At 44.4% G+C, this 14,903-nt stretch overlaps 1 long non-coding RNA gene across 4 annotated transcripts in view; it reads right to left on the reverse strand.

Moving 5' to 3' along the window:
• The window catches only part of LOC126936860 (uncharacterized), a 78,300-nt gene extending 63,652 nt beyond the window's left edge, over positions 1-14,648 (reverse strand). For 3 of the 4 annotated variants that reach the window (XR_007719595.1, XR_007719598.1, XR_007719597.1), the window contains exons 1-2: positions 14,065-14,648; positions 4,660-4,811 (exon numbers count right to left, since the gene is read on the reverse strand). This is a non-coding gene — a long non-coding RNA (uncharacterized LOC126936860). The remainder of the gene's footprint in view (positions 1-4,659; positions 4,812-14,064) is intronic. The other variant, XR_007719596.1, reaches the window with a different exon arrangement.
• Between the last annotated feature and the right edge of the window lie 255 nt (positions 14,649-14,903).

A 14,903-nucleotide genomic window follows, 5' to 3' on the forward strand; every position in this document is an offset into this window, starting at 1 on the left:
CTATACTGTTTCACAGTATAGTAGCACAGGTACCTTAAAATAAAATGTTTCCAATGCTTTCTTCCTCTCACTTATAACATTATTGTCATTCATTTTACTCATCCATGATACTATAATCACAAAAATGTTGTTTTTGGCGTTGTTATTATGACAATTAAGAATAAGAACAATGAAAGTTTTATTTTACCTTTATTTATTCCTTTGTTGGTGCCCTTCCTTTTTTAAAAAAATAGATAGATAGATAGATAGATAGATAGATAGATAGATAGATAGATCTGAGTGATCATTTTCCTTTTCTCTGAAGAGCTACCTTTAAATTTCTTGTAGGGCGGATTTGCTGGTAATTAATTCCTCCTGCTTTTTTGTTTGTTTGTTTGTTTTGACCAGGGAAAGTTTTTATGTCTTCTTCACCTTTGAAAGATAATTTTGCTGGATTTTTCTGGGGGTGGGGTGTGGGGTGAAGGGGGTGGGCTTCTAGGCTTCTAGCAACACTTTAAATATTTTACTCTATTCTTCTTCCTTGCATTGTTTTATCATGAGAAATCCAAATTTTTTATTCTTGTTCCTCTATAGGTAAGGTGTTTTTTTTACCCCTCTGGATTCTTTCAATATTTTTTTCACTGGGTTTTCTGCAGTTTGAGTATGATATGCCCAGCCGTAGATTTTTTTTTTTTTTTGAGACAGAGTCTCACTCTGTTGCCCAGTCTGGAGTGCAGCAGTGCGATCTCGGCTCACTGCAACCTCCGTCTCCTGGGTTCAAGCAATTCTTCTGCCTCAGCCTTCCGAGTGATTACAGGCACATGCCACCACATCCAGCTAATTTTTGTATTTTTAGTAGAGACAGAGTTTTGCCATGTTAGCCAGGCTGGTCTTGAACTCCTGACCTCAGTTGATCCATCCGCCTTGGCCTCCCAAAGTGCTGGGATTACAGGTGTGAGCCACTGCGCCCAGCCCTGGATGTAGATTTTTAAAGTATTTATTTTGCTTCGTGTTATCTGAGCTTCCATGATCTATAGCAATCTGTCATCAATTTTGGAAAATTCTGTCATTATTACTTTAAATATTTCTTCTGCTTTATCCTCTCTTCTCCTTCTGGTATTCCAATGATATATTATGGTAAACATTTTGAAACTGTCTCACAATTCTTGGGTAATTTGGGTTTTAAAATTTATTTTTTTTCCCTTTGCATTCAGTTTGGGAAGTATCTATTGATATATATTCAAACTCACTCATTCTTTCCCTGGCCAAATGTAGTCTCCTGATGGCCCATCAAAGGCATTCTTCATGTCCACTGTGATTTTTTAAAATTTCTAACATTTCCTTTTGATTCTTAGGGTTTCCATCTCTTTATTTACAGTCCTCATCTGTTCTTGCATGTTGCCTACTTCTTCCATTAGAACCCTTATTAATCATAGTTTTTTTCTATTCCATGTCTGATAAATCCTAAATTGGTGCCATATGTGAGTGCAGATCTGAGGCTAGATTTGTTTATTTAGAATTTTTTTCTTGCCTTTTGGCATGCCTTATGATTTTCAGTTGAACGCCAGACCCAATGTATTGGGTAATAGGAAATGAGGTAAATAGGCTATTAGTGCTAGGATTTATGTTAATGTGGCTAGGACTTGAGGTGTGTTTTTTTGGTTTTTTTTTGTTTTTTTTTTTTTTTGTTTTTTTTTGAGTCGGAGTCTCGCTCTGTCGCCCAGGCTGGAGTGCAGTGGCCGGATCTCAGCTCACTGCAAGCTCCGCCTCCTGGGTCTACGCCATTCTCCTGCCTCAGCCTCCCAAGTAGCTGGGACTACAGGCGCCCGCCACCTCGCCCGGCTAATTTTTTGTATTTTTTTTGGTAGAGACGGGGTTTCACCATGTTAGCCAGGCTGGTCTCGATCTCCTGACCTCGTGATCCGCCCGTCTCGGCCTCCCAAAGTGCTGGGATTACAGGCTTGAGCCACCGCGCCCGGCCTTTGAGCTGTGTTAAGTGTTTGCTGCTGTAGTACATAACAGAGCCTCCTCAATTTTCTCCAGTTTCCTTGTTTTTGTCTCCTCTGGTATCGTTAGCTTTCCCTAAGATTACCTTCTTAAATAAGAGTCTACACCTTGTAGCTCTTTGCACCATCATCCCGTTCCTATACTGGAGTTCTGTTAATGTGGTGCTAGGGTATGTAGGAGGTGATGCAATTAAATCTCAGTCTTTTAGTCCTGTGTCCCTGGGCTGTGATGTTCACCAGTGTTTCCAAGCTTTTTTCCCCCCACCTCTTAGGTGAGACGCGAAGGCTAGATGGGGCTGGAGTTGGGTAACTTCCTTTTGTCATGTAAGATCAAGCTCTGGTATCCTTTTTCCCTAATGAATAGGCCTCTATTATGAAGAACACTCAGTATTTTGAAAATGGTAACCTTTCCCTTGTCCCTGCCAGAAGCATGAGTTTTCTCATTGCTCTTCATTGTGAGAACCTGATGGGTTTCCCAGAGGTAAAACCCATGAAAATGTAGGGGACTCCCTAAGACTGTGACCCTAGGAATTTTCTCACTCTCATACTAGTTCACAAACTTCCTCCAGCAATTTGTCAAAGTGTCCATTTAAGTGTTCCGACTAGTTTACGGCTTCAGTGGCTTCTGCTCCAGGTAAGCTGATCTCAATTATGATTCTCTTTATTCATATTTCTGAGGATTTTAGGGGGTGGTTTGCCCTACAACCTCAATTCCCCAGTGGCTCCAGGAAGTTATTTTCAATTTGTTCAGCCTTTTCCTTCCAAAGATGGGAGTGGTAAGTTTTTTGAATGTCAGAGCTGGAACCAGAAGTATCCCCTCAGAAAATGATTCCTTATTTTCCTGTTCTTCTTCCCACATTTATAAATGAGTTTGTTGGCTTAGAGAGACACTTGACATGGGAAGTCTGAGGAGAGGCTAGAACATCACTATTCTAAGGGAAGATGTCAGACAGAGGTAGGGGTTCAGGAGGACTAAGGTTTCCATCTGAAGCTCACAGACTCCCTATCTGGCTGTAATGGAGAATTCCAGGATAAAATCCAAAAAACAGTGATTCTGTGGTACTGGATTAAATTATTGAGACTGTGGACTCTCAAAAGAACAGCTTCTCCTGACACTCGATCATGAGTAATATTTCCATGTCACGTGTCACTCAGCCAAACCTTCCTTCATGTTGGGCTGATGAGGAGGGCAATGCTGAGAGCCTCTGAGCAGAAGCTGAAGCTGGAGTGCTGTTTCCAGGACACAGGTTCTGTGAGGGAGCAAGATGTGACTGTTGACCTCTGAATCTGTGCCTTCCTTGAACTGAGGACTGCTAACTGAGAACATCAAGTGTAGCTCTCATAGACAAAACCGTCCTTTGAATTTTTCAAAGGGAAAAATTGGAAATATTTTATCACCTTTAAAACTTGAAAAAAGAAGCTTTTTTTTTTTTTTTTTTTTTTGAGACTGAGTCTTGCTCTATTGCCTAGGTTAGAGTGCAGTGGCATGACTTGGCCCACTGCAGTCTCTGCCTCCCGGGTTCAAAATATTCTCATGACTCAGCTTCCCGAGTAACTGGGATTACAGGCTTTCACCATCACACCCAGAATAAACACATTTCTATTAATTAAGATAGAGAGTCATATTATTCTTGTATAATCAATGTCTGAGCTTCCTAGAGGAGTGAGAGAAGTGAGTTCTGGCCTCGCATTATTTTCTTTTTGTTCTTAGCATCAAGGCAGAGCCAAGAGGAGAAAGAAAAATGGAACATTTAAAGGTAAGGTTCTGCCCATTCAACCTCAGCTCCCCAAAGATGACCCTTCCTATCTTTTCCATGAGGTTTCAGGTTCCCAATCTCTGAGGATGTCAGTTACTAGATACAGTCTCTGTTAGAAAACAGTCCTCACAGGAGAGGCTCACGGGAAAGCAATCAGACCTAAGACACTTCTCGGAGTTCCTGCTCTGCCCAACCATGCACAAGAAGGAGTGATGAACCTGGGCAATGGGTGTTGCCCAGTAGGTGGCCATGTGAGATCTACTGTGGAAGGACTACTGGGTGGTTGGTTTGGAGTCACAACTTCTGTCTCTCCACTTTGTATAAGTACTTTGACTTCCTCCTTTGTGAGATAACCGCTGACATCTGTGCTTCATGTGATTTATTTTTATTTTTATTTTATTTTTTTTGAGACAGAGTCTCACTTTGTTGCCCAGGCTGGAGTGCAGTGGTGTGATCTCCACTCACTGCAAGCTCCGCCTCCCGGGTTCACACCATTCTCCTGCCTCAACCTTTGAGTACCTGGGACTACAGGTGCTCACCACCACACCCAGCTAATTTTTTGTATTTTTAGTAGAGATGGGGTTTCACCATGTTAGCCAGGATGGTCTCAGTCTCCTGACCTCGTGATCCACCCACCTTGGCCTCCCAAAGTGCTGGGATTACAGGCATGAGCCACCGCACCTGGTCCCATGTGATGGGTTTGAACATCACATGGAATACTGTATGTAAAAGGACTTTATAAATGAAGCCACTTACATATGTGAACCGTGTTAATATTATCAATGACAATTTGAGCTTTTCTACAGATCCTTGAGGTTCTTCAAGACCAATCAACCAAGGGCACCCCTAAGGGGCATTCTACTTAGCCTTCTATAAGATCTCTTTGCTTCTAACTTCATCACTATCCTGTTACTCACCCTACTGGCTTTTCAGTTGGAGAACTTGCCAGAGTGAAGTAGAGGAAGAGAGGAAGCTGTTTTTTCTTCTGCAAAGGTGACTCAACATTATTCTTCTTTCCAGTATCCCTCTTTTTAGTAGAGTTCATGTAATTATAGGGTGCTACAAAAGCCTGGGGTTGAAATGGGAGGAAAAATCCAGTGTCAGAATGTAAAAGCCATAGGGAAAGGGGTAAAAGGTATACTGTGAGATAAGGAAAGTGGAAGGGGGCATATGAAAAGACAGCATGCATTGTGATGTCTTATCTTTGCAAGACCTGTCAAGGTCACATATGTTTGTTTCAATCCTGGCTGCAGCTTTGTACCTCTTGTCTCCTGTAGTCCTCTGGGCCAGCATTACAATACCATCCGTTTTCATCAACTATTATGTCCAGACATTCTCTGTGAGGTGTGTAATAGAGCAACTGCTGAGGTCAAGTGACTGCTGTTCCAGGAGTCCCCGTAAGATGCTGCTCCCTCTGTGTCCCCTTTGGCTTCCACAGCTTCTGTGACCAAGTCATCATTAACTCTAACCTCTGCCCTTCCAGCAACCCTTCTAGAAGACCTAATACTGGCTCCTCTCTGCCTGAGCCTTCTCCTCTGCCCTGCTCCATTCTCTCCCCTGACCTGAATATCCTCTTAGCTGACTTATTTTCACCCTCATCGCTGAGTGACACTCTGCCACCACAGCCTGTTCCTCCCTTGGATTCCAGATTCTCTGTGGACCATTCCCCATCCCAACAGCTTGCTTTTCCCCCTCTCCCACCACAACACACTCAGAAGGCAGATACTGATCTCCAACCCAAGGCCTCTCTGTCTCTGAACCCTGCCCTTGACCCCACCCTTTCCCAAGATATCAACCCCTTATCTGATGTTTCCCGGGCAATGAATCCCACTAATTCATGTGCTTGTGATCACACGCCACCAACCCTGTCTGCTTCACCACTGCAAGACTGAACTGTGACTCAATCTAAATCAAGTTCTGTCTTATTGAAACCTGTTTCAGAGATGCCCTCTATGGAAAGTCCCATTTGGTTGTCCACTTATGTTCCAACAATCAGAGGCATGGACCGTTCCAACTCAGAATTCTCCTGGTGGCAGCCTCACATCAGGAACATGTTCCTCCCCAGATCACCATACCCTGATTTTCAGCGGGAGCATGTTTCCCTTCCTTCACCAGAGACCTGTCTCTGGGAAGATTCTGATACCAAGCACATGGAGGCCAGTAGCCATTCGTTTTTGGCCTTAAGATACAGGCACTCCTAGAAAAACAAATAAAAAAAGAATGGCTTTCCAGATTTTGGAGAAGAAAGAAGAGGAGAAGGGATTATTTTCAAAGTAAATGTGGTCAGAATACCAACTGACATCTTCAGGAAATTTATTGCAGTCCCTTGTTGATGAGCAGGACACCACAGGCCCCCAAACAAGCTGGAACACCAAAGGCACACCAGAGCAGCTGCGTGTTGGTCAGCAGCTCCTGCATGTCAAAACTTTGGGGGGAAGTGTGCAACAGAAATATAGCCACGGCCAGGCTTGGTGGCTCACGCCTGTAATCCCAGCACTTTGGGAGGCCGAGGGGGGCAGATCACGAGGTCAGAAGATCGAGACCATCCTGGCTAACACGGTGAAACCACGTCTCTACTAAAAACACAAAAGATTAGCGGGGCGTGGTGGTGGGTGCCTGTAGTCCCAGCTACTTGGGAGGCCGAGGCAGGAGAATGGCGTGAACCCGGGAGGCAGAGCTTGCAGTGAGCCGAGATCATGCCACTGCATTCCAGCCTGGGGAACAGAGCAAGACTCCATCTCAAAAAAACAAAACAAAACAAAACAAACCCAAAAAGAAATATAGCCAGCTTTTCTAGGGTCTTTCCTCTCTGCATAGTGTGTCCTTAGTGGTTACTCTCCTGGTCTCTAGGAGCAGCTCCCCACTAGTGTCTTGCTTTATTGTATTCAATACAGTCCAAATGCATGATCAAGAATCTCTACCACTTCCTCAGTTCCACCATCATCCCCTCATCCTTATACATCCCCAATCCTTTCCTCAAACCAACCACCAACCCCAGATCCTACCTATCACTCAGATCCATTCCCAGGCTCACCTTCACTCCTCACTCCCTACCCTACCATCATCTTCTCCATCCCAGGTTAAGGACTGTGGAATATCTTCCCATATACTCCAGAATGAGGCTGACTCTCACACCTCAAATCTACATCTGGAATGGCATGTGTTACAGAAACAACAGGAATGTTTGTGGGGTTTAGTCCCTTTGCTCCAAAAATCTTAAGAAGCCCTTCATCCTCCAGCTCCCAACCTTCCATTGGTCAGCCAGTCCTCCCAGGCCTATGTTCCAGTCTCCACTTTTCCTGGTTATTTTCATATCAGAAATGATCCCCAAGAGAAATTGGAGCTCCATGTTCCAAAGAGGCCAATCTTACGCTGGTGCCTTCATACCTGCAGGAATCCAGGGTCTCTATCACTGAGGAAGCCTCAGTGCAAATCAACAGAAATATCTTAGCAGAATTGTAGACATACTCACAACCCCTTGAGCTTCAGGGTCACAGTAACAAAAATCTAGGGAAGACAGAATTGAGTCTCCCAGGAAGTTTCCATGAGAGGTCCCAACAAAGTTTCAGCTATGAAATGACACAGCAAACAATCTTGAGTATATCTTGGCGAAGTGCCCATTACATAACCCACCAATGGTCTCAGAAAACTACCTGGTGAAGGGTCTGAGGGCTGTCTCTGACAGAAAAAGTAACTGGGTAGGTCACTCAAGGAATGAATTACTAAGTGTATGAAGGAGGAACTTAGACCAGAATCAAGTGAAAACCATTCTTAGATTACATTTGAGCAGGAAGTTTTGGCAGGTCACTTTGGATAGGATTCCTATCTGAGTATGTTGTTCATGTCTGGCTCACAATACATTGCCTCCTTCTGGGAGTTCCCATACCAATAAGGAAAACAGAAATGTGGCACCATTGGTGGGAAGGGTGTACTGCAAGATTACCACTCTGGAACTTTCCTTTCTTGATTCCAAAACCCATCAGGTATTAGAGGCTCATATGATGAGGGTTAGGGTAAGTCAGAGGTGGGGGTCTACCCTTCAAGGTTCTTGAATCCATAAAATTCTATATGTTGAGAAAAGCCAAAACATGGCCTCTTCCCCAACTTAACTTTCCTTTGTCTACCACTTATATTTCTAGGATGGTTTCTAAAGGTGTGGTTTCCAGGTCCCTTGAGGGATGCTCTAATGCTTTTCAGGGACACAAGTTAGAAATGACAAATCCAGTCCCAGCTTGGATTGTCCTCTCCCTGCCACTTCATCTGTAAACACAGGATAGGGAGCCTTGAGACAATCACCCTCTCCTACTCGCTGTAAGCTTATAGAGACTGCCCAGACAATTGAGGATGGCAGACAGACTTTTCTGCCCCCTATACACAGCATCATAGACAAAGAGAATCATAATGAGACTGTACTAGCCAATAGACACAGCTCAGAGCTGTCCACAAGGCAAGACAGGGGTAGAGATGAATCAAGGAATGAGAAGGTGAGTCCCAGCAATAGTGTAGAAAGGCTTCAGGGCAAACAAAATGGTAGCAGAAACTTTAGAACATTTTTCTATGTCCAACGTGTCCAGGGAGATAGAGGAGCTCTGTGCTCTTCAATCATAATCTAATGATATCTTGACAACCAGTGAGTTGGGAAGCTCCTCAGTGATGAACGCAAGTAAAAGTAAAGAAGAAACTACTTTGACCTCCAAATACTCCCCACCAAGAATATTGATTGCTGAAGATCCTAAATCATCAGACTTTAAAGGACAGCTGGTTAGTGAGTTAAAGTTTAAATTGCAGAGTGGGGAGCATAGTAGGCTCAAGGTTGTCTCAGCAACATGTTCTTTACTTCAGATAGCTTGATTTCTGATTCCTCACTGGCTTACTCCCTGAGTGTCTCCAGTGAGGACAAGGCAGCTTTCCAGGTACTGCATATCCACCCGGACAATGGAGGGATCAGCATGAAGCAGTTGCAAGAGCCCCAAGTCTCTAAGTATGTCTTATGGGAGTGCCAGGATAAGAATTTCCCATCAGCCAAGAGGGGACCCAAAGCAAGAGAATGTGGGCGCGAGGACTTGGGATTAGGGACATCCAAAGCCACAAGGAAGAGCCATCTTGGCAAGGACAGGAAATTAGAGGCGACTTCAAAGTCTCTGTCACAGAAAGAACCATTTCGTCCTGGAAGTTGCTTCGGAAAAAAAGATGAGACATTTTCTTCAGTGGATTGATTTTAAGAGAAAAAGCACAGGGCAGAAAGTCCCATGCAAAAAGACAAGTTAATGCCAGCCTTTGTACAGCACCAAGACCTAGTGGAAGGTAGACCTGTCTTTATGAGGCCTCTTGAAGCTCTTGAGCTCATGACAGCCAATGGGAAGATACTAGAGGAGAAACTGGCATGTAGGCAGGAACCTGAGGACTTGGAATTAAGTCAGCAGAAGAAAAGCTGCAGACTCAGGCAGAGCCTGACAACGGATGACCCTCCAACTATTGGCTTCCCTCTGAACACTGGCAAGGGGAAGGGGCAAGTACCAACCCTTATAACCAAGAAGCTGTGTCTGCTGACCCAAGTTATCTTTCAAGCATTACATGGATCAGGACTAGGATCAGTCATCCCCAGAAAGTTGTGACATTTAAAGAGCAGCTATTATGCCAGAGTAATCCCCCTTCCCTGCCCTCTAGTGAGTCTGTGTCCCATCCAAGCCCCACCTGCAGGCAAGTATGTGCCCCTGACATCACACCAGCTTAAGGCACTGTGTTCAAAGATTTGACCCTTCTTTGCAAACAGCACTTACAGGAAGGAAAAATTTTCCCCAAAGAATAATCCAGTTCTTGTAGAAAGAGCCTCTCAGTTTTCATGATAGTATATCCTCTGATGAGAGCAATCTCTTTTTAGCACAATCAAGACTATTGACCCTGCCCAACAAATGTTTCTTGTACTATAGAGTGGTGTTCTCCGTGTACTGCTCTGGAGGTGTGGGTTTTGGGTATCCCAGAGCTTGTGCTCAGGGAAAGGAAGGAATTAGTTTAGGTCTTATTGTTTTTCTCTTTTGCCTTCTAAAAGATGACCAGTCCCTTGTAGGGAGCCTGATAATGGCCTTCTCAGTCTTATCCTAGGGTCTTTTGACACTTTTCAGATGTCCTGTAATTAAAACACTATTATTTCATAAAAGTACAAAAAGTTTACTCTAAAACCTTTCAAGGCTTTTCAAAGTGAGAAAAACCCTTTGAAAAATCCAAAGTCCAGAACTTGGCTCAAATTATCCTTTTACTGGCTACCTGGCTATCTTAAAGTACATACAGCTGTAGAGTACAGTGAGTTACTCTGGCATAATAAAGCCAGAAATTCCCTTGCTGCCTCCAGGCAGTTTTTTTTTTTTTTTTGAGACAGAGTTTTGCTCTTGTTGCCCAGGCTGGAGTGCAGTGGCATGATCTTGGCTCACCGCAACCTCTGCCTCCTGGGTTCAAGTGATTCTCCTGCCTCAGCCTCCTGAGTAGCTGGTAATACAGGCATATGCCACCACACCTGGCTAATTTCATATTTTTAGTAGAGACGGGGTTTCTCCATGTTGGTCAGGCTGGTCTTGAACTCCTGACCTCAGGTGATCTGCCCACCTCGGCCTCCCGAAATGCTGGGATTATAGGCGTGAGCCACCGCGCCCAGCCATTAGGAAGTTTTAGAGTTGGAAGTGTGGTGGTTTTTAGACCCTGAAATCAGTGACAGGGAGAAATCTTTTTCTTGGATCTCTCGGTGAGGAATAAATATTCCTCCCAAGAGCCAGCCCTTCTCTCCCTCATGAAGTTTGGGGCAATGTGCCCTGTTCCCCACCTCCTACCTTACCCTAATGATAATGGAAAATGGGTAGTTGTATATCTTTTCCCTTTCTGTAGCCTTTTTGGAGCAGTAGTGGGGATAGAAAGTGCATCTCTGAAAGAGGCCAGGAATAAAAATAATTTTCTGAAAACAGTAGTTTACTTTCATTTTTAAAAAGCTACTGACTCCAGAACATCAGACAGGTGAGTGGTCATTGTATGAGGCACGAATGGGTGGATTTTGCTATTGTGGACACTTATTTGGCTGAGGTATGGTCCAGGCAGTGGGTGGGTCCTGCTGAAAAATCTGTTATATGTGGCATATTACTCTGTCTAAAAAGAGTATTTTGAAGTTGACCATAAGGTCTCTTTGCTTATGAGGTTATCTTGAGGAAAGAGAAGACTCCCTTCCTTAGGGAATCTCTTCAAGATGCATGGCTTGATAGCACTCTTACAAGACCAAGGGATTGCGTGGCAATGACTTGTAGGAATGGTCACCAGGCAGTTACTCAGAACTTGGGAGAAAAGGAGACAGAGAGCAAGAAAAATGTAATGGGAGAGTGAGTGGGCAAGGAAAATAAAAAGAAGAGGGAAAAGTATAACCTCATCATCCCTACTCATAACTCCATCCTGGCATCCACTGCACCCAACACTCCTTTACCTAGGCCTCACCTCCTAGAGTCTAATAAGGGATTTGTAGAGCACAGTGATTCCACTTCAGTATAAGAGTACGAGGGATGATCTTTGAGCATAAAGACAATATTTGCAGGGATGTTGTCAGACACAATATCATCCTATTTGGAGAAGGTGATCTTGGTCCCTGCCTTCCAGTCATGCTGCTACACCTTACACCAAAGTTATGATGATTTACAAGTATGTTAGATATGTATTGCTGTGTAATAGACACCTCAAAATTTAGTGGCCTAAAAAATATGTTATCTTACAGTTTGTGGATCAGGAATCCAGGCAAGGCCTAGCTGGGTTCTCTGCTTCAGGGTCTCTCACAAGGCTACAATCAAGGTGTCAGCTGGGGCTGGGGTCTCGTCTGAAGGCTTTACTGGGGAAGGATACCCTGCCATGCCCACTTATGTAGCTGTTGGCAGGATTCAGTTCCTCAAGGTCTATTGGACTAAGGTCCTCAATTCCTTGCTGACTGTTGGCTGGAGCTGGCTGGAGGCCACCTTCAGTTCCTTATCATGTGGGCCTCTCCAATGTGGTAGCTTGCTTCATCAAAGTCAGGAAAGGAGAGAGTCTGCTAACAAACCAGAAGTTACATCTTTTGTAAACTAAAATTGAAAATGATATCCCATCATCTCTCCCTTTTTTCTACTGGTTAGAAGCAAATCAGAAAGTCCAGCCCACATTTAAGGGGAGGGATAATTACACACATGTCAGTACCATGAGGTAGAGTCACTGGAGACTTCTTAGAAGACTTCCTAACAAAAGGGTCTCTTCTTGGCCATCCCATTGAGTTCACTGAAGCCAAAGTGGCCAAAGGTGCCAAATAGGTCGTCACCCTGATCCATATCCAGATTATCAAGGTGGAAGTTGTTTAACAGTTGAGTGGAGTGGTGGCTGGTTAAAAAACAAAAATAACTCCCCCCGCCGACAAATATCAAAGAAGTTGTAGCATCCAAAGAAAAAGAAAGTTGGTATGAAGGTAGAAGTGGTGTGGGGTCATCATGAATGGTAAAGTGAAAGGAGCCCTTAGAACCACCTGAAATACCACTGCCAGTATTCAAACTTAGAGGAGAAATTAGGGGCAAAAAATCTGGAAGTAAGACTGGCCCTAGGCAGGAGGGTTCATACGGGGACTCCATTAATTTCCTCAGAATTCATTTCTATCCACGCCTTTGCTCTGTGTTATGAGTTGGCTTCATTAAGACTTTGTATCTGGTAAGTTCATAGCTATATTCTCCAGGCTTCAAGTGCAGATAAAAATAGGTTGCCTCTCCCACTAGTTCCTTCAAAAGTTCCATTAGTACCCTGCTGGCTCCAACTGGGTCGCATGCCCATTCCTAACCAATCACTATCGCCAAAAACATGGAATGATCTTTTCAGCCAAGCCTGAGTTACATACCATCCTCAAAATAGTAGTGTTGGGAAAGGCAACTCCACCTGCACATGGACTGAAACCGAAACTGGGGTTAGTTCCCCATAAGGCAATAGAGGAAATATTTCCAGAAGGTGAGTAAATTCTGGGTGACAAAGATAAAATGGATTTACTAAAGCCCTCTCTCTTACTGCTCCATTTCTTCCTTCTTGTTCAGAGTCATGTCATTGACCAAAGCTTAGAAATTCAGGAAGAATGGTAATTCTGTGGATGCCTTGGGAGGGGAAAAAGTTGGGATGAGGTTCAGGGTAAGGAACCCTCAATGTGAAGGAAATCAGTTGAAGGCCTCAACATCCAGGTGAATAGATGTCATCTTAAAGCCCTTTACCTTCATTCCAGTCCAGTTATTGCCATACCCTAGAACTACCAGGAATATCTCTGCTTTTGGAAAAAAGACAGTCTGACATTCCACCCTTTATCCTTCTCACTTATGCCCTCAGTATGCCAGTTCTTCAACCAATTCAGGAATTGCAAACCACTTTAAACTTTCTCCTTGCCAATCAGGTAACCTTTTATTTCCCTCCTCTTCAAGAAAAACCTCATAATCCACACTTAACCACAAACCTGGTTAAGATCTGGACTTTATGATCTACTCCAAACAACCTATCCCAGTGTCTTTTCATCTTTCCTGCCTGGAAAAATCCAACTTGCTACCTTCACTAGACCTGTCTTCTAAAAACAAGCTGATTCTTTTTGGATAAAATCACACAATTAAGTGTTTGGTGCCACCATTAATTCATTATCTACAACTAATGGCCAGTTTCTAACACTGCCTGAAAATAATCCGTTCATTCCTCCAGTGAGTACTTTGTGCTAGGCAGTCTTCTAAGCACTTGGGTCACACCAGTGAGGGAGCAAAGCTCTCTGTGTTGTGGAGTTTATCTTATTATTTTCTTAGTAAATTTCTTTGCTTATCTACTCAAAATTACAATTTCACTTTCCTAATTTTCTCGACCGTACTCACCCATTGAACATATGTGCTGGACCACATATATTACAAAGGAATGAGAAGCCAACAGATGGGAACCTTTCATCATAAAACTTAAAAATATCTCAAACACCTTGAACTCCCATCAAATAACTTTGCTCTTTCCTTCCATTATACTGAAAGAGGTTTCCCTCAGATACCCGCCTTGATCCTCCCAAGCTGTGATCCGTCCTTGGTTTCCAGTTCACAACACCCTCCACAGTGTATTGGAATATTTGGCTTAATAGTCTGTCTTCCAGACTGAGATCATGTCTCCCTCATCAAGGCTCTGTGCCCAGCATTTAGTAATTAGATACCTCAGAAACTTCTGGAGGAATGAAAGAGCAATAGGAAAGATTTCAGACAGAAGGCACTGCCTCCTGTCCAGATACTCCAGCATCTGTATAGCAAAATTGTATAGCGTCCTTTGGGGCCCAACCTTACCCGGGGGTGGAGCCACGGCCGGGGCGAGGCTTCATCCAGGGACCCGGCCTGAGAGGACGCGCTGCTGGGCTTCCTAAAGGCGGCAGCGTTGGCCACAAATCTCACCTCAGGCTTCTGGATTCTGTGTCCATCGCTTCCGGAAGACAAGAGCTGAGATTTGCTTCAAAGACATGGTCCTGGAAAAGGTCTCTGGTCACGGAGTACCCTTCTTCCCTACCCTGCTTGAAGGAGGATCCTTTCCTTTGTCCACCATTTTCTTTTCTTTCTGTTTTTTCTTTCTTTTTTTTTTTTGAGATGGAGTCTCGCTCTGTGGCCCAGGCTGGAGTGCGGTGGCGCCATCTCGGCTCACTGCAAGCTCCGCCTCCCGGGTTCCCGCCATTCTCCTGCGTCAGCCTCCAGAGTAGCTGGGACTACAGGCGTCCGCCACCAGGCCGGCTAATTTTTTGTATTTTCAGTAGAAACGGGGTTTCCCCGTATTAGCCAGGGTGGTCTCCATCCCCGGACCTCGTGATCTGCCCGCCTCGGCCTCCCAAAGTGCTGGGACCACAGGCGTGAGCCACCGTGCCCGGCCTCGACCGCTAGTTTCATCCCAACTGGCAGCGCGCCTCGCTGACGTTCCCCCAACGGAACTCCAACGGCCCCGCCGGGGCTTGAGGCCTCGGAAACCGCTCAGAGTCCTGGGCGAGGGGCTGCACTCTCCAAGTATACTCGATGGAACTCGATGGAGATGATGGTATAATAATTACAGTAACAATGTTGACCGCTATTAAGGCTTCGCTTTGCATTGGCTGCCTGGCTTTGCATTGACTGCCTGGTTTGCACGAGTAACCTAACCTGAA

Source organism: Macaca thibetana, chromosome 15 (genome assembly GCF_024542745.1).
Source record: "Macaca thibetana thibetana isolate TM-01 chromosome 15, ASM2454274v1, whole genome shotgun sequence".
Taxonomy (NCBI): domain Eukaryota; kingdom Metazoa; phylum Chordata; class Mammalia; order Primates; family Cercopithecidae; genus Macaca; species Macaca thibetana.